General features: G+C 37.7%; 1 long non-coding RNA gene across 1 annotated transcript; it reads left to right on the forward strand.

Moving 5' to 3' along the window:
- Positions 1-722: 722 nt before the first annotated feature.
- LOC308389395 lies at positions 723-1,640 on the forward strand. Its single transcript, XR_013970263.1, has 2 exons — positions 723-1,198; positions 1,272-1,640. It is a non-coding gene; the product is annotated as an uncharacterized lncRNA (long non-coding RNA).
- The last annotated feature ends 20,888 nt before the right edge of the window (positions 1,641-22,528 follow it).

A 22,528-nucleotide genomic window follows, 5' to 3' on the forward strand; every position in this document is an offset into this window, starting at 1 on the left:
ACCAAACCATTTATATTGGAGCGTGGGACACGACAGGGCTGCTGCATTTCACCACTGCTTTTTGCCTTGTTTATTGAACCATTAAGTCAGTGGATCAGGCAGAGACAGGATATAACTGGAGTAAGAACTGCAGGAGGGGAACAGAAATTAGCACTGTTTGCTGAAGGCTTACTATTAATGATATCCTATCCCACACAGGCACTTCCCAAAATCATGGAAATGCTATCAGAGTATGGCTCTTTCTAGATACAAGGTTAATGTAAATAAAACGCAGGTATTAACTTTAAACTATGAACCGCCAGTCGAAATTCAGAATCGCTATAAATGGAAATGGGCTGCAGATAGCATTAGGTACCTAGGGGTGGTAATACACTGTGACTTCATCAAAATGTTCAGTGCCAACTATGCCCCGCTAAATGAAGCTATAAAATCAGATATACAAAGATGGAATACCATTCCGTTATTTGATAATGCAGGAACTCAAAAATGCATCTGAAACTGAAGAGTGTGTTATAAAAATATATAAAATATTAAAATTTGTTACTCAATCTCTCTAAGTAAACTTTGAGGTAAGAAAAGTAACAGCAATACAGTCTGAGAAAACACAGCTGTTATGAGGAAATTAGAAGAAAAGTCATGACATCATTCGAGAAAAGAGAATGAGAGAAGATTAGATTTTTTTTATTTTTGCATAAGATATAGTTCATCTGTACATGGTTCAAAATATAAAATACCTGGTTTATGGTTTTTACTATGGAGTACATACCCTTCTTCTTAGGGTTCTACAGAGCTGTACAGGACTAAACTATTCAGAGTAAGTAATGTTAGACCAGTTTACCATTCATTCCTTTAAACAGTTATTCATATGTTTCTGTTTTTCAAAATAAATGTTGATCCAGTTTGTCAGAATAATCAAAATCAATCAGCGTCTTTAGTGTCAGATGTATGACAGTAGGGGAACCATGCATCTGTTAATGAGACAAATATAATTGTGACAGGTGAGACCTGGAGACTTGGGACCGCCCCTGGTGGGCGGAGCTGGTCTTTGCTCCTTTCATAAGCGCAGGTGTGGGCAATTGGGTATTCCTCTGCAAACCTGAAGCTGTGAGTGCTTGGTCCGAGTTGGGCAAGTTGGTGTTTCTTAACTCCTGTCTATGAAAGTCTGATACGGGTCCTCCCCTAAACTTCTGTTAGAACGGTAGGTTACACAAAAATGTACCACGTGAGCTCTGGCTGTTGGCAGAGGTTTACAGTTATTTGCACTCTTGTAGGTGGGAAACATTGCTCCCGTGAGAACGGTATAGTGGACTTCATCGCCACTGACCCACATTTATTAGGGTGTGACACGAACTTGTGGACAGGTAACAAAACCAATTCAGTGGAGGAATATTCCTGTGTTTTATTGTCCAGCTAGTGATCTCCTGCCTTTTATTCACAGAGTACCGAGCTGCTGCTTTGCCAGGTGGATTTCTGGCTGCGGGCAAAGGACCCGACACATCAGTGTGTTTTAATTTGTTTTAAACTGGTGTAAGTCGACAGACTGACTGCGGCTGTCGATGGTTTTGTTTTTTTGTTTTAATCTTTTCTGTATCAGTAGGCACCACAGATATTGATTCTTTTAGTATTTTAATATATATATATATATATATATATATATATATATATATATATATATATATATATATATATATATATATATATATATATATATATATATATATATATATATATATATATATATATATATATATATATATATATATATATATATATATATATATATATATATATATATATATATATATATATATATATATAAAAAAAAAAAACAACACCCAGCACGCCCCTGCGGGCGGTTTATCCTTCAAGCTCGGGTCCTCTACCAGAGGCCTGGGAGCTTGAGGGTCCTGCGCAGTATCTTAGCTGTTCCCAGGACTGCGCTCTTCTGGACAGAGATCTCCGATGTTGTTCCCGGGATCTGCTGGAGCCACTCGCCTAGCTTGGGAGTCACCGCACCTAGTGCTCCGATTACCACGGGGACCACCGTTACCTTCACCCTCCACATCCTCTCGAGCTCTTCTCTGAGCCCTTGGTATTTCTCCAGCTTCTCGTGTTCCTTCTTCCTGATATTGCTGTCATTCGGAACCGCTACATCGATCACTACGGCCGTCTTCTTCTGTTTATCTACCACCACTATGTCCGGTTGGTTAGCCACCACCATTTTGTCCGTCTGTATCTGGAAGTCCCACAGGATCTTAGCTCGGTCATTCTCCACCACCCTTGGGGGCATCTCCCATTTTGACCTCGGGATAGCAGCTGGATAGCGTAGTGGTTAGACTACACGCCTTTGGAACAGAGGATCGCAAGTTCGATTCCTGCCTGGGGCGTCTGTATCCAGTAAGGGTCCTAAGGCTAGACCCCCTATGCTAAGCAAGCCTACCGCAGACATGAGCGAGACAGATAAATATGAAGGCATGCCGGCTCGGACGTCGCCCGGATCAACAAGGTCCGCGTCAGGTGTTGAGGAACCAGGGCACCCTGACGAAAAGTGGGCTACTGGAACAAGAAGGCATCGGTGGGCAAGAGACGAAAACAGGGCGTTGTTGGAATGCTACTACGCAAGTAACCCTGGCGGAAGGGGCTACATGAATAGGCTGAGGGACCTATGGATTCTTCGATACCCAACATCCACAATGACGGCGAAACAACTAGTAGCTCAGTGTTCCAACATTCGAAAGAAGGGACTGCTCTCACAGCTAGAGATTGACAAGGTACAACACAAATATATATATATATATATATATATATATATATATATATATATATATATATATATATATATATATATATATATATATATATATATATATATTAAAAAAAAAAATTGGTCGCAGACGGTGAAGGCGCTGCAGGGAAAACAAATCCTTTTTTTTGTCTCCCCGCTCTTGCATGCACAGCGGTGGGCCCGAGTGAAGACGGCACCGAAGATTTGCCTTTTTTTTTTTTTTTTTTTTATTTATTTATTTTTTTTCTCTATAGTGTTTTACCCATTTGGGGTCATGTGTGAGTTGCCGTCCATTTTTAACCTGTGTGCCATGTCGATTTGTTTTTAAACGGTTCCCCGCAGCGCTTGTCCTGTCTCACGGGCAATCCTACAGTTTTATCGTTTTTAATAAGGTAACGTTTTTAATTGTTTTTAGGTGCCGCTGTTACACTACTTTATTTTGTATTAAAAATTAAACTCTTTTAAACTGACTGTGCGCCTACGGCTCTGTCCTATTTTAAATAGGTACCTACCACGGGTCACATAATGAAAAAGTTGAACAATCCACATGAGCTCTGTGTTTTCTGTTTCATTGGGAGAGGTGGGTGGTTTCCTCCTACAGTGTGTTTTGCACACTTTCATGCATCACTGCTCCTCACAGTTTAAGTTCTGCTGTCACACATGCTCTCAGGCACTTCCACTGAAAACTGAGTCAGGATGGTGTTTCCAATGTTGGTGGTTATGATGTTAGGCTTTCTGAGTTGGGGTGAGAGATTCAAAAAACTAATATAATATTTCAGGAGAATGTTTGGTGAAATTTACTCAGCTTGTTTTATGTGTACATTCATTCTGAAGTTTAAACTGTCTTCCTGATGCATGTTTTTTGGGAATAAAAATAAGTTTTTAAAATTTTTTTTTTCTTTTTTTCCCTTCATTTCAGAGTCACTTGCCAATTTTCTGACTCAGACTGATGAAGTCAAGTCTGTCAGTCTTGGTGGGACTGTGACCATCAGCGCCACAGGAAGTTCAAATATTGGTGCTGATCTCAGTTGGTACCTTCAGAAACCTGGACAGCCTCCCAAACTACTTATATACAAAGCATCAAGTCTCTCCTCAGGAACTCAGTCTTGATTCAGTGGCAGCAGATCTGGTTCTCAGTACACTTTAACCATCAGTGGGTTTCAGGCTGAAGATGCTGGAGATTATTACTGTCTGGGCTACCATGGTGGTGGAGTGTTCACACAGTGATTTAGAGCTGTACAAAAACCTCCTTCAGTCTGGCTGAAGGCTGCAGGTGCAGAGTGACAGACTGCAATAACTGATCAACTCGACACCACAAAAGCAAAAACACAAAGAATCTAAACAAAACTGAAGAAATACACAGCTTTGTTTATTAAAAGAAATACTTAAATATATCTCAATGAACAAAACATCATGTGCAGGTCTGTTAGGTGCCCCGATAGAAACTAATATGTATAAAGAAATATTTCTGTATTTTTTTATATTTACAAACATAAATGTGTAAATGTATAAATATCTAAGAGAAATATGGAGGTTTGATCAAGTATTTCTGTGCAAAGTAATGGAAAAACAAGAACACAAAAGTGATTTTTCCCAAGCTGCGATTTTATTTTGTGATATAGACTTGTTTTCTCTTTCTTACAAGCATAGTTTTAAAGCACAATATAATATGAATAGCTGATGAATTCTGCATTTAGATTAATAGAGTCAAACGTCTGCAGAAATATCGCAACAGAGGAGACATGTAGCTTCATCAAAGTATAAAAAGCTTCACAGCCATAAAATATTGTTGAAGCTCTACTCTGAGCAGTGGTCAGGGTCCAGGGTTTGAGTGACGGGGCTCTGTCCACTCAGACTGGCCTCACAGCTCACTGAGCCCGCCTTCCTCCACTGGTCTGCAGAGAGGCTCAGGGTGCTGCTCCAGCTGTAGCGACCGTCTGTACCCTGAGCCTCCAAGCTGTTTGACACCCCTGAGGACGTACTGGTGCCCCCCACCTTCCAGCCGAGCTTCCAATTTAATGGGAAACCCCCACTGGCCAGACACACCAGAGTGCCACTGCTCTGGTGTGGGAGCACAGTTAGAGTGGGCCTCACTACACCCGCTGGAGGAGAAAAGGTGGAGAAGAGGGGGAAGAAGACAAAGAAGAAAGGAATGAAACCTGGTAAACACATCTGAAAAAGTGACAGTGATTGCTGATAAAAAAAAACATCACTGTTACAGTCAATAACTGATCTGTAGGATACTTTTCTGACTTTCAGCTGAATCATGTGAATATGGTTCAAATGTCACATCTGTTTCTTTCACTTCTTTAAATGTAAAATAATTGAACCACAAAGACAAAACTGATCTGAATACACTGAAAAAATAATGTCCACAAGAGAAATTCACACTTATATACTTATGAATTTTAAAAAGCATTTAAGTATAAGTGAAAATAAAATTCAAATCGAACAGTCATATTTTGAGAGGAACAACTTCACTAACACCAAACACTAGTTTAAAAAATTTAACTGGAAAATAATTATATAAGCACAAATGATGACAAAAAGAATATTGAATATTGTTTTCGGCAACTGACTGAGACTGAATGAATATTGACAGAATTTTACTCTAACAACTTAATAATGAAAAATGATTAACTATTAATAATCACTTAATTTTAGCAATGTTCTGCTCTGCAAATTTCTTTTAAAGAGGTATTATGTATTGCACAAAGTAAACATTTCTGGTACTCACACTCAATGATGAGTTTCGTTCCTCCACCCAAAGTCAACCACAGTGATACAAACGCATTAACTGGCCGTACAAAAACCTCCTGCACTCTGAACAAGTGTCAAACTGCTGAAAATGAACCTTTTCTCAAGTAAATCATCACAGTTTAAACCTCATTAAATCCAAACGTGGATTTAAGAAATTTACTAAAATTGTTTGATGATTTTAAATCATTTTCATAATTTTCTTTGATCTACTACCAATTGAAACACAAAGGCAGACATCAAATAAAGTTTTATTAACAAAAAAAAAAAAAACAGAAAAGGAAAAGCTAAGGAACTGTAAAATGCTAAAACATGAATTATGAGATTTTGGCAATATACTTAGAACAACAATAGAGGCTCAATGTCTGTTATCAAAAGTATGAAGTAAGCTGACCAACCAAATTGCTGCTTTGATCCAGATATTAAAAATGCAGAATTATATTTTCTTTATATTTTCCTCCATTCAATAAAAAGTCAGTGGTATCAATAAAGTTTGTATAATGTATAATAGTATTAATCCAAACAATTTTTCTTCTGACTTTGTGTCCCTTCTTGCCTTCAGTGTGTTGAGAGCAGAGAAATGATTTCCATAGAGAGGAGGCTTTGCATCATCAGCTGATCCTCCAGAGAACTGAGAAGGTTTATAGTCCTGTGACTTCAACACTGCAGGACTCACATCTGTCAGTCAACACAGCAGAAAGCACAACCACCATGACTCTCATCACCATCCTCATCTGGACGCTGACCTGCTGCTGTTTTACAGGTTCATTCACTCAGCAACATTTCAAACATGATGTGCTGCTTTTTCTCTCATTGACTTCTGCTGATAAATGAATGATTTGTTTTTGTCTGCAGGAGGCAGCGGTCAGGTGACTGTGACTCAACCTCCAGTAGTGACATTTACTCCTGGATCCACTGTCACTCTGACCTGTAGGACCAACCCAGCTGCTTACAGGCGGCCTAGAAGTGATGGTTTTGATCTTACGGACATTTTCGATTTAAATAATGATTACATATTTTGGTATCAACAGAAGTCTGGACAAACTCCAAAGCTCCTAATTCACCATGTTAGCATAAGTCAGCCAGAAACACCATCTCGATTTAGTGGCAGTGGAAGCAGCTCTGACTTCTCTTTGACCATCAGTGGAGTTCAGGCTGAAGATGCAGCAGTTTACTACTGTCAGAGTTTACATGAAATAAACAGTGCTGATGTGTTCACACAGTGATTTGTAGTCGTACAAAAACCTCCCTCAGTCAGACTGCAGAGACACTGAGCTGTTACAGCAGGAACTGACTGCAGCTGTTGAAGAGGAAGAAACTCTCACACAGACCTCTGAACACAGAGCTGACAGTAACCTCAACAAGCACTAAATACAGAAATAAACAGAGATATTACATGTATATTGGGGCATTTTGAGATAAGGATTTTTAAAGTATCTGCTGTGATTAAGTCATTTTCTGTTTACGTTGCATTATTTGACATTTCACTCAAAGTGTTTTGCTGTTTGTATAAAAAGATGAATCCTAAATGTTTATATTTATATTCATATTAAGCTTTGTGATCCTTTATGAAAAAAAAAAATCAGTTCCATTGTATCTTGCCACCTATATCATGAATACAAAACACTGATTTTCTCTTAGATATTGTCAAATTATTGAATCTGCAGTTGGAACAATTTGATTTCTAGTAATTCATCTCAAAGACCAAACACTGATGTTGACAAGTTTATGATCCAAGTTGATGTTGCCAACACAGCATTGTTTGTTCAAACTCATATTGATAAAAGAAGCAGGCTGCTTGTGTCACACTGAACTCTTATCCTGGGCTTCCAGTACACCATTTGTCATCACTGGGGGAGCACAAAGTCCTGCTGGAGGTGAGAGCAGTTACAAATGAGTACCCTGTTAGTTCACCATAGAATAAAAGCTGAAAATGAATCAGAGGTTTGTCAACCTCTCACCAAAGGTTATAAATAAATATTTTGAAAGAGAAGGTTTAGCAAGAGTGAAAAAAAATGAAAATTCCAAAAGAAATTGGCATTGTTCTCATTTTTCTTTTTCTTTTACGTGGTTTTGAAGAAGAGGAGATTTGAAGGTATAAAATGTCTCTAATGTATTTCAGCTCATTAATAAAAATAAAGAGCATATCTGCACCCAAAACCTAAGGCAGGAGAAGTTGTTGACAAGTTGTGGTTATTACAACAATCCCATGACTGACTATCATTACTGTCAACCTATAGTACAAAAGGAAAAGGAAAACAAGTTTGTTATTTCAGTGTCCTCTCTGAGTCTAATAGATCAAATTAATGATAATACAATTTGATGAATAAATAAATAATTGTTTTTATGCCTTACAACTCCTCAGATTTAAAGGTTTTTTAATGGACTCACACAGAAAACTTCATCAGGATGATTTTTCCAATAACTCCATCATGTTGGGTTCTTTTAAGCTGCTGCAGATTATTACTGTCTGCGTTGGCATGATGGTGGAGTGTTCACACAGTAAAATAGAGGCAACACATCTTTCACTTCAACTGAAGGCTGCAGGTGCAGATTGTCAATGAAGAGACTGATGAGAATAACTGGTCCAATCAATTATTGTGTTTAAGTACATGATTGTGGTTAATGTAGCCCAGTTGATAGAATTTTAACATTATTGAAGTTAATTAAATGTTTTACTTTACATACTTTTGCTGTTACCAAAAAAGTCTAATGTAGATTGTGATGATGTTAGTATTTTAATTTTTAGATTTTTCAGTTTTGATATATAAACTATAAAATTCTAGAGATTATATCTAATGTAACTATGTGACTTATATAAGTTTATGTAAAGTTAAAGACCATATGCACAGTCATACACAGGAATTTGAAATTGCAATGCCCACTGGCCCTCAGTGTACACTAAAGATAAAAAGATAAAAAATAAAATAGGAGTCTTATGTACAACACAATACAGTACTACACAATTATATAAACAGCAGTATCCAACACAATCATAGGGATTGTGGGCAAGTTTGTGTGCAAGTGGGGATAGGGCAGTCAGTAAAAAGCAATGGTGGTGGTTCAGAGTTTTGTATGTCAGGAGGGTGGGGGTTCAGAGGGAGCAGGTGGATGCAGGTCTGTAGTTTGTGTGGGTGAGAGCAGGGAGTGAGTGTTGATATTCTAAAAATATTTTCTTGTTGATCCCATATTGTAGTCTGTCAAACGAAATACAGTCAGTTTCTTCTAATATATGTTCCAAGTATTTTATTCCTTTACAACTCCAATTTGGGAAGTCTATCATATTATTGTTTTGTAATATGTCAGAGTTGCTCCAGATACATTTGCATGGGATTAATGAAGAGTTTGTCATTTTTAGAAACTCCCACCATGCTGTCAGAGAACACTGACACTGCACTTAGTTCAAACTTTTAATGAACCACTGGTATCAGATGCCGTTCTATCTTTGACTCAGTCTCCTGTATTTAAGGCTGCTGCTTTGGGGCAGACGGTCTCTCTGAGCTGTACAGCCAGTAAAGGAATTGATGATGATCTCAGCTGGTACCTTCAGAAACCTGGACAGCCTCACATACTACAGTTTCACAAAATCAGCAGAAGTGAATCTGGTACGCCGAGTCATTTCAGCAGTGGATCTGAGCCTGAGTTCAATCTGACAGTCAGTGGAGTTCAGGCTGATGATCGAGATTACTACTGTATGGATGTGTATTCTGACCGAGCATGCGCACACTAATATACAGTCATACAAAAGCCTCTTTCTGTTACTATTTGCAGTGTTGCAGCTGTGAGCTTCTGTACAGACTCAAGGACTGGCTCACTGACTCCAATTACAGATGTGGAAACTTTCAAATGAAGTGGCACAATTTAAAGTCTGTGTCATTTGATATTTACCTCAAAACATTGCTGTACATAAAGTAATATAAAAATATTTTGCTGTTGTTATTGTTATAATGCAAAATAAAACATTCAGAGTAATTGTGTACTTACATATTTCATTATGAGCACCCTCACTAAGATACATTTTATATTGAAGTTTTGGACATGGCAAGACCACATGAGCTTTTATTTTGTAGATCTCTTCAAAGTTTAAATGTAAAATGGAGAATTTATTTACTGAATCAAACTCAAGTTATTTTTTTTTCAGCAAGAGTAAAATTTTCAGATATTGTCATCCTGCTAAAATAAATAAATAAACGACCACAAGGTTCTTTCAACTATTCCCTTAATTTTAAGAGATCACCTCACATTTGATTTGTTCCAGATGTTCAGGCCAGATGCAGCCCTGCCATCTTAATCTCCTCCCAGTCTTGATTTTTCACATGTTAGGGGAACAGGTTAATATATAGCACACTACACTAAAATTATAGAGCAAGTATATTTAAAAATCAGACAAAAGACTTAATAATATGGATCACTGCAAGCTCTTTGGCAAAAATATGAATCAGTAATAAGGCAGATATTTGGTACACTCACATCCAGCTTCTACACACGTCACTATCTAAGTTGTTGTTATCAAATAATTTCATCTACAAACTTTCAAACTCATATTGATCAGAGCAGCAGGGATGTATCTCCTGCTCCCCCACACTAAGCTCCTGTCCTGGACTTCAGCAGCCCCTCTAGCCCTCACACCGGGTCTTGCGGAAAGACTTGGCCTGCCGGTGGTCATGATGGTTCACCCTGCAGGAGAACACCTCTGCGTTCATCCAGTTCTCTTGGCTCAGCATCAGGGTGCTGCTGCTGCTGTAGCGACTACTCTTCTCTTCTTCTAAGCTCTTCAGGACCACCTCTGTCACCTCTGTGCCATCTACATCTCACTTCAGCTCCCTGAGGAGAGTAGCCGGTCAGCAGGCAGGCCAGTGTGACTGGGCCTCCAGAGAGCTTCTCAGAGGATGGTTGAAGCAGAGAGACTGAGGGTCTGACCATGGGGCCAGCTGGAGGGACGATCACAGACACACAAAGAGTAGATTAACCTCTACTGTAGGAGAGATAGCTGACATGAGACAGTTATGATACATGACAGAGATTAACAGGCCTGTGGATTAACTGTATGTGATCAGAAACTGAGAAATTGGAAATATTAGGTTTTAACAAAGTATAAATAATTAGTGAATGTGTTGCTGTATTTGTTTTCTTGATGATAAAATTGAAATGTGTACAGGAAACGTTAAAGTTTGTCATCTGTTTGCTTCACTTCCTTTTCATCACATCAGACTAATGAACTGTAAAGTCTGTTAAAGTGCATCTGTATGAAAACTAATTCATTTAGTCAACAGCATAAAATGTCATATCCAACATGGTGTCAAAAATTTCAGTGCAAGTCATCATATCATATTTTCAGCAACAGCTGAGCATTACACAGTTATAGTACATGACAGAGATTAACAGCACTGTGGATTAACTGTGTGAATCACACTGTGATCAGATGAAAGGTCATAAATAGGAGACCCTAACACTTTTAACAAACAAATATTAAAAAATTGTATTTTCACAGTCACATTAACACATAATTTAGAATAAATGTCTTGTTGTTACAGTTATTTTCTTGATGGAAAACAAACAGAGCTGGACTTTGTCATCTGTTTGTTTCACTTCCTTTTTACTACATCAGACTAATAAACTATAAACTCAGTGATGAAACTGTTAATCTGCAAATAAATAAAAGATCTTTAAGGTAAGAATGTTTTACTGTTTGTATAAATAAATACAATCTCAGTCTCAGATTTCAGATTAAAAAAAATATGTATTTGCAGATAAATACAGAAAACCATTCATTAAAAACAGATTGACCCACCGGTAAAGTGTTCGCACAGTGATTTGTAGTCATACAAAAACCTCCCTCAGTCAGACCCACGTCGACCGAAGACTGTTGACGTTTGCCTAACCAGGTGAAGGGACACTTTCTCTCGGTTGAACACGGAACACACTCACACGCAAAGATACACATGTAGACTGACACAGACCTACACTCACCCCCCACCCCCTCCATACGCCTTTGAAGCTTATGTCTTCTATGTTGTGAGATGTGCTGATTCATGAGCTATGTGCTGAGGTGTTTTTTTCTGTTCTCAAACTGATCTCCCTGTTGGAGCTCAGTCTGGGGGGAGTTATTTTTCCTCCTCGTCTTTCCTCATGCTGTGCATTTTCCATTATTATATCTCTCTGACCTGTCTTCCCCATGTGATGTTGTAATGTATGTATGGTCAGAGGGGTATGATGGTGCTGGCAAAGGTCGGCAGCCTTCCAACAAATTAATGATAAAGGTTATCTTATCTTATCTTAATCACTTCATACGGACTGTAAAGAACCTAAAGACATCAAATTATTTTATCTTCACATGTAATTACCACAAATACATTTTTATGTAATATATAATAAAATATAACATCTATGATATCAAATATCACCACATACAATGGAGTGATATTTATTTTTTGGGGGGAATTTCACACTATATTTTTTCACAGATTAGTTTCAAAATAGTTTTCAAAATAACAATCTTTTGGTGTACTGTGTATTTTTGTCAACAAAGAAAATAAAAAAACAACAACAAATGTACTTCTTAAAAGAACACAAAAATCATTGTACTCACTCAGATGTTCTAATAAAATTTCATCACTTTCAAAGATTAATGCTCGTGTTCTATCAGCTCAGAGTTTTTTTTAACACTAAGATACCAAGTATTTAATAGAGTTTCAATGATACTGTTATATGGTGATTCTATCACATTTGACCTCTGATCTCACTTTTACGTTTCACATCTGTCTTTTCTATCCAACATAACACCAAAAAGCATTATATCTGACAGGATTTGTGTGCGGATGCGAAGAACTGACCCAAATGCAGGACTCGTGGATAGTGATGAACTGAAGATGGTTTATTATAAAGAGTGGATGAATAGAAGATGAACAAACACTGACTGGCAGGATAACTGAATGGCTGGCTGAACTGAGAGCACACACGGGAAAGACGACATCAACATCAATGACACGACAGTGAACTGGTAAAACTGAGGAACTTAAATAAACAGACTGAATGATGATGATAATTGGACACAGGTGAGTACACGGCTGAACATAATGAAACAGGAAATGGAACGTGGAAAAAACAGTGAACAAGAACCGAAAACGATGGGATCCAGGAATCCTGGCAATACCTTTACGAAAAAAAGCTTTGTCAAGAGAAACAGAATGAAATTCAAATATACTCTAGTATAAAAGAATTATAATAACCTCAAGTTATTTGAGTCCAATTATATACAAACAATTAACTTTGTATGCTTTGAATTTAAACAGTAATAAAAATAATCATCATAAATACTATACCCTTAATTGTAAATAGTCCCAAGTAAGTGAGCTGCCTTCTGCCTCTTGCCTTCTTCTTCTTATTTTTTGTTTTTGACACAAATTTTCCATCCTGATTAGGGTTAGGGTCTGTCTGTGAAGGTTCTCAGTCATCCAGGTCATCGTAGTCTTAGGAGCTTGGAAAAGGAGCTTGACAGTCAGTTCAGGCTGATGACGCAGGAGAATAATGTTGTACGGGAGTGCATGAAGACCCAGTGTTTACGCACAGATAATATATGTTATATAATAAAAAACTACTTTTATTAAGAACTGTAATCAAAATTAAAGATGTACATAGCCAGGGAAAATTAAGCAATCAGAAAATGTTTGAAATATTAGAAAATGCTAAACTATAAAACTAAGTTTTCAGCAGAGTTTTAAAAAACACTCACAGAATCAGCCAAGCTCATTCAACTTTTAGGTGCTACAATCTGAAAAGTGTCAAAACAGAAACAGATCAGATGATGGTACAAAGTGGGTCCTATAACAAGGTCATAGCAGTACAAACAGGACACCATGGAACTGCAAGGCTTTACATATGAGTAGAAGAATAATTGACTGACATCTCCAACGTTAATTGAGTATTACATGTGACGCAGTTATTTTACTTTGAAGTCAGTTATAACTAAACAAAAAAATCAACCAACCAATCTTATTGTTAGAAATGAATCTCTTTAGAAGGAAATTGTGCTTTAAAATTAAACTTTTTATGCAAACTTTCATTAGAATTGAGTAAATTTGCCTGCTTACATATTTGATTCTGATTTCATAATGCCTCAGTGGTTTTTGTAAATATATTAAAACACGTGGGGTTATGTTCTCTAGTCCTTTGTGTCATTTTGTTGTAAACAGAATAATGAAATGTCTGAATACTGTCTTCCTTCTCACCATTGAAGAAAGACAAAAAAGTTTTATAATATTCTGGATAACTGCAAGCTTTATTGACACAAACATGAATCATTAATATGACAAGTACAATCACAACCAGCTGCTGAGCTGCACATGTCGCTCTTTAGCTTGTTGTTCTTGTCAACACTTTACATCAGTGTCGTTCTCTCACACACAAAGCTGTATTTCCTTCTACAAACAAAAACACATATAGATCACAGAGGCAGGTGTCTTTCTCCTGCTCCCCACACACCCGGTTCCTGTCCTGGGCTTCGGTAACTCCTCTAGCCTTCACACCAGCTCCTGCTCAGGGACTGGGACTGTGTGTGGCCATGATGGATGACCTTGCAGGAGTAAAGCTCTCCCTTCAACCAGCTTTTCTGGCTCAAGGTCAGGGTGCTGCTGCTGCTGTAGCGATCACTCTTCTTCTCCTCTGAGCTGGTCAGGACCCCTTCTGTCACCTCTCTGCCGTCCACCTCCCATCTCACCTCGGCTCCCTCTGGAGAGTAGCCGGTCAACAGGCAGGCCAGTGTGGTCGTGCACCCAGAGAGATCCTCAGGGGAGGGTTGAAGCAGAGAGACTGAGGGTCTGACCATGGGGCCAGCTGGAAGGGAGAGCAGGAACACACAAGGAGCAGATTAACTTCTGCTGTAGGACAGAGAGCTGAACATTACACAGTTATGATACATGACAGAGATTAACAGCATCGTGGAAGAAATGGAAAAATAACAATTACAAATAATGACAAAGTTGGAATTTTACATTTAAAGTTGGAATTTTCCCCTAGGTTACACATCTTTTTTTCTAAACCTGCCATAAAAGTAATTTTATTGTACAGCATCTAGTTCCTACATTTATTTTCTTAACTGAAAAAATGAACCGTCTGTACAGACTGCCATCTGTTTGTTTCACTTCAGTTTTACTACCTCAAAGTACTGAACCATAAACTCGCGATGGAACCGTTAAATTGCATCTAAATAAAACTCTTTTATTTTTAAGCCAAGAATGTAAAACCTTTTTATCCAGTTAACTGTTTGTATAAATAAATAAAATCAAAGCTTCCTCGTGCTATTTTCAGCCTCAGATTTTGTGAAAAAATATTTATTCACAGATAAATACAAAAAAAACTTAATTAAAATAGATTTATTCAAAATATAATTTTAATTTTCAGTACTATATAAACATTCAGTTATGATACTGTATTATATATTCACACTTTCTGATACCAAGTTTTCAATAACAGCTACTATGACTAAACCCAACCATGTACACATCATGTAAAACACCCAGAATATAATTTAACACACAATGTTTAAATACATTCTGATGACATATTCAAAATAGTAATAGTATAATCAGAGGCAGAGCCAGACATTTGAAACTCCCGGGGCTTATCCCTAAAGGGTAGTATGTATGTGGGATTTTTTTTTTTTTTTTTTTGGGGGGGGGGGGGGGGGGGGGGGGTGTAGAAATGACTTAAAGATTAATAGGCTCTGTTTTGACTTTTGTTCAAAAAATAATGACTTCATATAGGGAAAAATATATATCACATGTGCAGGACACCTTAAGCTAGTTTTTTAATTAAGCAGCAAGGCAGAACAAAGTCGGGGCTGTATCAAGACACGAGGACTAAACCCCAATTCAACCAGACCCAGAACTGATCCGGAATTAAAACAGGACTACAAGAGTTCAAAATCAGGACTACTGAGGACTTAACCAAGACAGAACCAGAATCAGAACTAGATGATAGTAGCACTAAAAATCATCATAGACCTGCACTACACTTGTTTTTTAATTCTACCAAAGTAGACTATTTAGATTGAGAAAAGTTTATATAATTATTTAGCCTTGTTGTGCAAACAAGCCTGCATAACTTAATAAATGTAGAATTTGAAAAATAGTAGACCTAAAAAGAAACACTAGGTACTAGATACATGAGGACCTATGATACAGTGATACTTTTGGTAAGCAACCATTTGACTAACATGTGTGTCTCACCTGCTCTTGTTCCATCGCTGTTCTGTCCTCATTCTCCATCTCCCTCTCTGTTCCTCTCTCTCCCTCTTTGTGCTGACAATCATCAAATATACAGTGGAAACCAGATATTTACACACTCTTCAGATCAAAACACAAACACTTTTTTAATTGTAAACTCAAATCAGACTAAATGTTTATTTTTTTAGATTGATAAATATAAAAAACATATTTGTTAACTTTAAGAGTAAAGAGAGAAACTATCTGTATTTCTTAATTGTAAATGGCACCAAATTGTATTCAAACTTGAGCCACACTTATGGAGCTCCACAATTCTTTTCCTGGTGTTTTGGTTGACATCTCTTGATTTTCCCATGTCAAAGAAACGGGCTCTGTGTTTTGCCTTATATGCGTCCACAGCTGTGCCACCAATTTACTCACATGGACTCTACTAACCTATCAGAAGCTTCTTCAGCTCAGAATGGAATCGTCTGGAGTTTCTTATTAATTAACAATAAACTTAGTGTATATGTACTCCTAAATTTAATGAAAGTGATAAAAAATAGACAGCTCTGTCTCTCTTTATTCTGACATTTAACTAATTCAAAATACATTTCAATATTTATCTAAAACAAAAGTTTACTCTAAATTGATGTTGTACAGTAAAAATGTTTTGTGTTTTCTCCCTAAAGTGTATGTAAATATCTGGTTACAAATGTGAATATCCTGCTGTGTACTGAAATCCCTCTTGTTTTGCATAGAAATATACTGAACAACATACAAAGCATAATATATAAAATAACATTTACCTGAGTTTTTTCTTTGAAAGAAGCCTCTAATGTCCATTCTTATATTTCAGTACATAACTGAAACCGATTTAGTCGGGGAGGGTAAGAACTGAAAATATGAAATAAACACACGTAAGCTAAGACTCTCTAAAAAAAAAAAAGCATTTGTTCAGCTTTTCATTTCGCCATTTGTTGATTCACTTGAAGAGCAAGTAACGTAATATTGGTCAAGTGATCAGTTTGATATCAATCTTTCGTGATGCACCGTCATATTTACATTATTTGTACGGTACGAATGATTTTCTTTGGTACCTGGTCAAACTTAAGCTCTCCTTAGTATGGCTGGCTCCGTTTCTCCAACAGCGCACTCACAGGCAGCAGCTGCCCCGCCCCCTCGCTCAGTCGCTTAGTGCCTGAGCTCGGATCATACCAACATCAGGGGGGATTCACGCACAGTCGTAAATTCCCACAGTGTGCACTATGTGCTTCGAATATTGTGTGTACTTTTTGTTTTATACAGTTGTCAGCCAGGCATCTAACTATGAAAAAATTACACTCCAAAAGACCCCGGGCTTCTGACAAAACAACCCGGGCTTAAGCCCAGTAAGCCACCCCCACGCTCTGCCCCTGAGTATAATATTTTGTGTTAATGAGAAGATTTAGATACTTACAGTGAATGATGAGTTTGGTTCCTCCACCAAAAGTGTACCACAGTGATACAAACTCATTAAGCAGCCGTACAAAAACCTCCCACACTGTGATCAAGCCTCTAAACGCTGGAAATTAACTACTTTCCCCAGTGAACTTCACAGTTTAGAAAATATTTATCATAAAAGTGTTTGTGTTCAATTGACTTTCTTTAAAAAAAAATAATTAAGGATTGTTTTAATATTTTTCTTGATTAAAAAAGTAAAATCTACGCTTTCCAACCAACCTGCCATTTTAATCCAGATGTTAAAAAGAATCGCTTTTCTGAAGTATCTTCCAGTGTTTTGTTAGGATCATAATCATGTCATAATAATTTATTGTTGCTTTTCACATTGCTTTGTTGTGTGTTGAGAGCAGAGAAATCATTTCCATAGAGAGGAGGCTTTGCATCATCAGCTGATCCTCCAGAGAACTGAGAAGGTTTATAGTTCTGTGAGTTCAACACTGCAGGACTCACATCTGTCAGTCAACACAGCAGAAAGCACAACCACCATGACTCTCATCACCATCCTCATCTGGACGCTGACCTGCTGCTGTTTTACAGGTTCATTCACTCAGCAACATTTCAAACATGATGTGCTGCTTTTTCTCTCATTGATTTCTGCTGATAAATGAATGATTTGTTTCTGTCTGCAGGATGCAGCGGTCAGGTGACTGTGACTCAACCTCCAGTAGTGACATCTACTCCTGGATCCACTGTCACTCTGACCTGTAGGACCAACAGTGCTGTTGGAACCTGTAATAGTAAACCTTGTATGTTTTGGTATCAACAGAAATCTGGACAGACTACTAAGCTCCTAATAAAGCACGGCAGCATAATTCATTCAGGAACACCATCTCGATTTAGTGGCAGTGGAAGCAGCTCTGACTTCTCTATGACCATCAGTGGAGTTCAGGCTGAAGATGCAGCAGTTTACTACTGTAAGAGTGTGCATAACGGGCCAGTGTTCACACAGTAATTTGTAGTCGTACAAAAACCTCCCTCAGTCACACTACAGAGACACTGAGCTGTTACAGCAGGAACTGACTGCAGCTGCTGAAGAGGAAGAAACTCTGACACAGACCACTGAACACAGAGCTGACAGTAACCTCAACAAGCACTAAATACAGATCCACATTTATACATTTATACAGAGCTGACAGTAACCCCACAGAGAATTACCAATCAATCAATTTATTTATAAGCACATTTAAAAACAACACAGGTTGACCAAAGTGCTGTACATAGTAAAAAAGGAAAAGGTAAAACAAACACATGCAAAGAACAAAACAAAAGCTCAGTCACAATTAAAAGCTAGTGAATAAAAATGTGTTTTTAGACGGGTTTTAAAGATGTCGAGAGTTAGAGAGATCCTAATTCGAAGAGGCAGACTGTTCCAAAGTTTAGGCGCAGTAATCGCAAAGGCCCGGTCTCCTCTGTGTTTTAGTCTGCTTCTAAAAATTGTCATGGTATGCGCCGGCAGACCATGGTAATTTTGGGAAAATAAGACCCAGGACCCAAATAAGACCCAAATGCAGGAGTGTGCGATAAATCTAGTGTGTTTATTTACAGTGAAGTAAATAGTACACAACAATACATCTCTATGCATTTCCAACTCCCATGCCGTGTCTTCTTCCCAGTGCTCGTGCTCCACACACACACACACACACACACACACACACACACACACACACACACACACACACACACACACACACACACACACACACACACACACACACACACCACTACACAGGGAAACAAGGGACAGCAGTACAATAGACACACACCCCATCAAACATAAACAAGTCCATACGGTTGAGACAGTCCCTCGACCCAGGTCCTTCACAGGAACAGTCAGAAGTAACTTATCGGCAGACCTAAGAGTGCTGTTTGAAGTATTTCGGTTAAAAGATCAGAGAAGTATGATGGAGCTAATCCATTTAGAGACTTAAAAACAAGTAATAAAATCTTAAAATCAATTCTATAACATACTGGAAGCCAGTGTAAACGAGCCAAGACTGGGGAAATATGGTTGTGTTTATAAGTGCCTGTCAAGAATCTGGCACCAGTATTCTGAACAAGCTGAAGATGAGAGAGCAGAGCCTGGCTGATACCAAAATAAACACTAATACAGTAGTCAAGCCTGGATGAAATTAATGCATGACTCACTTTCTCAAAGTCAGCAGATAACAAAAGGTTTTTAATTTTAACAAGGGCCCCTGAGCTGGAAGAAGCTGGCTTTTACAACAGAATTTATTTGTTTCTCAAATGAAAAACTGGACATTTGAGTATTAATCCACATTAGTATAAACAGCTCTTACAGGTTACTCCAGCCTTCTAAAAGAAACAGACCCCCTGGGCTTTCTTTTTCAAACCACTACACTGAACCCAGTTATTCCAAGCACACTGATCAAGAGGTAGTAATGGGCTTATTCCCTCACCCCATCTAAGCTTTGTATTGCTTCCTGGGTAACACTCTTACAATCAGAGATTTAGTTAGACTGTGAGCCGATTCAGACACCCTGTACTGGGGTGCTGGTAGTGTTGTTCTCTCACACACAAAGTTTTTCTTCCCTTCTAAAAACTTTGAAATTCATATTGATCTGAGTGTGCTCATCTCACACTGAGGTCCTCACCTGGACTTTAGCATTCGCTGTACCCTGCACACTGTCTCCTGCAGAGGGACTGTCTGTGGTCATGATGGATGATTCTGCAGAGTCCACTTCTCCTTTCAACCAGCTCTACCAGCTTAGCCTCAGTGTGTTACTGCTGCTCTTCTCCTTCGAACTGGTCAGAATCGTCTCTGTCACATTTGTAAGATTTAAAGATTTAAAATTCATGAATATTTAAATTATTGTTTATGTTGCTGTAAGTCATTAAAAAACACTTAAGGATTTTAACTGATATATTCTCTGTTTTTCTTCCCTCAAGACTGAAATAATTTTATTTATCATTTCAGACTCCTTTGACAATAACTTTTTTTTTTTAAAACTCAAACCAATAAAGCAAAGTCTGTCAGTCTTGAAGGGACTCTCACCATCAGCTCTGCAGGGAGTTCAGATATTGATAATGATCTCAGTTGGTACCTTCAGGAACCTGGACACCCTCCAAAGCTCCAACCACAAAACTTTGTACATACTTGGCATTAAATTGCTTGTCAGGAACTCCATCTTGATTCAGTGGCAGTGGATCTATTTCTCAGTATGCTTCAACCATCAGTGATATTCAGGCTGAAAGAGCTGTTTAAAACCCCTTTTATAAATCCAAATAAGAATTTATCAGAAAAGATCAATGATCGTTTGGAATTGAGAGAATAATGATAAAATAAAATTTTAAAAAATTCTATAGAGAGATGAGGGATGATTTCACTTTCGCTTGTTATGTGTCACTGATCCTAGACCAGTTTAAAAAGAACCAGCAGGAAACGTCTGTACAGAGTCTCTGACAGTTATTCATGACAATGATGATAATGTTACTGACTCAACTGCTGATCACACTTATGCTCAGACTTCAAGGTGAGAAGTGATGTGGTTCTATTATTTTCTCTGTTACACTGTAATTTACATCACACTGTCATTTTAATAAAGCATATTTTAATTTCCAGGATCAGATGCCAGTCCATCTGTGACTCAGTCTCCTGTATTTAAGGCTGCTGCTTTGGGGCAGACGGTCTCTCTGAGTTGATGATGATCTCAGCTGGTATCTACAGAACCCTGGACAGCCTCCCAAACTGCTTTTTAACAAAATCAGCAGATGCGAATCTGGTACTCCAAGTCATTTCAGCAGCAGTGGATCTGAGCCTGAGTTCACTCTGACAATTGTTATGACCCGGCTCAAAAGCCGCAACATGAAAAAGGAGATGAATACCGGAGTGTGAGTGAGAAGAGGTTTTATCTTAAAATGGCATAGCAGGCTGGCTGAAATGGCTGGTGACACCAAGGCAAAGACCAGTGAGCATTCTGGAAAGCCTGCCTCAAGTATGCTCTTATTCACACCTAACTAGGTGTGGCCAATTAGCACCAACTGAACACACTAAGGAGATTACGGGCTGCAGAGGGGCGTAACACCTCCTGCCTCAGAAGGGTTCCTCTAGGACCCCTAAATTTATTAAAAGCCCCTCTGGACCTTGATCCCTCAAACATAAGCTTTTCTTCTTTTTAATGGATTTACACAGAAAACTTAATGATTTTTCCAATAACTCTGTCATGTTGGGTTTTCTGAGATGCTGCAGATTATTACTCTCTGTGTTGGCATGATGGTGGAGTGTTCACACAGTAATTTAGACTAATGAGAATAACTGGTCCACTAAAGACAGTCAGAGTCATCAAGCAGAAACACAATGAATGAAAGAAATTAAATCAAATTAATGGATTTTAGATGCAGCATTAACTTGAGTTTAAATAATCTATTATTGTGTTTAAGTATATGATTATGGTTAATGTAGCCCAGTTGATATAATTTACATATTATTGAATTTAATTAAATGTTTTACTTTACATATTTTTAAGATTACCAGCAAAAACAGTCTAATGTAGAGTGTGATGATGTGAGTATTTTATTATTTAGATTTTTTCAGTGTTGATATATAAACTATAAAAATCTACAGACCACATACAATATAACTATGTAACTTATGTAAGTTTTTGTTCATGAATAAATTTAACAAACCCGCTAAAAGATGTTTTCCAAATATGCAATTGTTTTTCTAAAGTTGCAAAACTTGCACTTTATACAACAGAATGGAAGGGAAATGAAAAGTGACCTCACAGTTGTCAAGTATACTTGAAAAGTATACTTGACAACTGTGAGGTCAGAAAACTGATGCACTGATGAACATGAATAAGGCTCATAAGTATACTTATGAGCCTTATTCATGTTCATCAGTTTTCTTTTGTGAGCTGAATAAAAACCTTGTTTGTCTGCAAAGAGTTTTTAAATTACATCAATGTAACACATTGGTGAAGTGAAAGCAGTGATCTGTTTATTTATTTTGGTGTTAGGTTTCAGTAGACATCATCTATTTATATAAATATATTTAAATTATTTAAATTATTTTCATATTAATAAAAAAAAAGTTCTGATACTTGAGAGTAAATGTCTTGTTGATGCAGTTATATTCTTGATAGATTTGGGTACTTATAATGACTGAAGAGTTTGGTTCCTCCACAAAAAGTCCAGCACAGTGATCCAAAGTCATTAAGTGGCACAAACACCTCTGAACAAGCATCTAACCACTTTTTTTTTTCTAGTAAAGCAAACATTTTAAAACCTCTGTGTTGAAAAAACTGTTCACCACCAAATCATT

This window comes from Rhamphochromis sp. 'chilingali' (assembly GCF_963969265.1).
Source record: "Rhamphochromis sp. 'chilingali' genome assembly, chromosome: 21".
NCBI lineage: Eukaryota > Metazoa > Chordata > Actinopteri > Cichliformes > Cichlidae > Rhamphochromis > Rhamphochromis sp. 'chilingali'.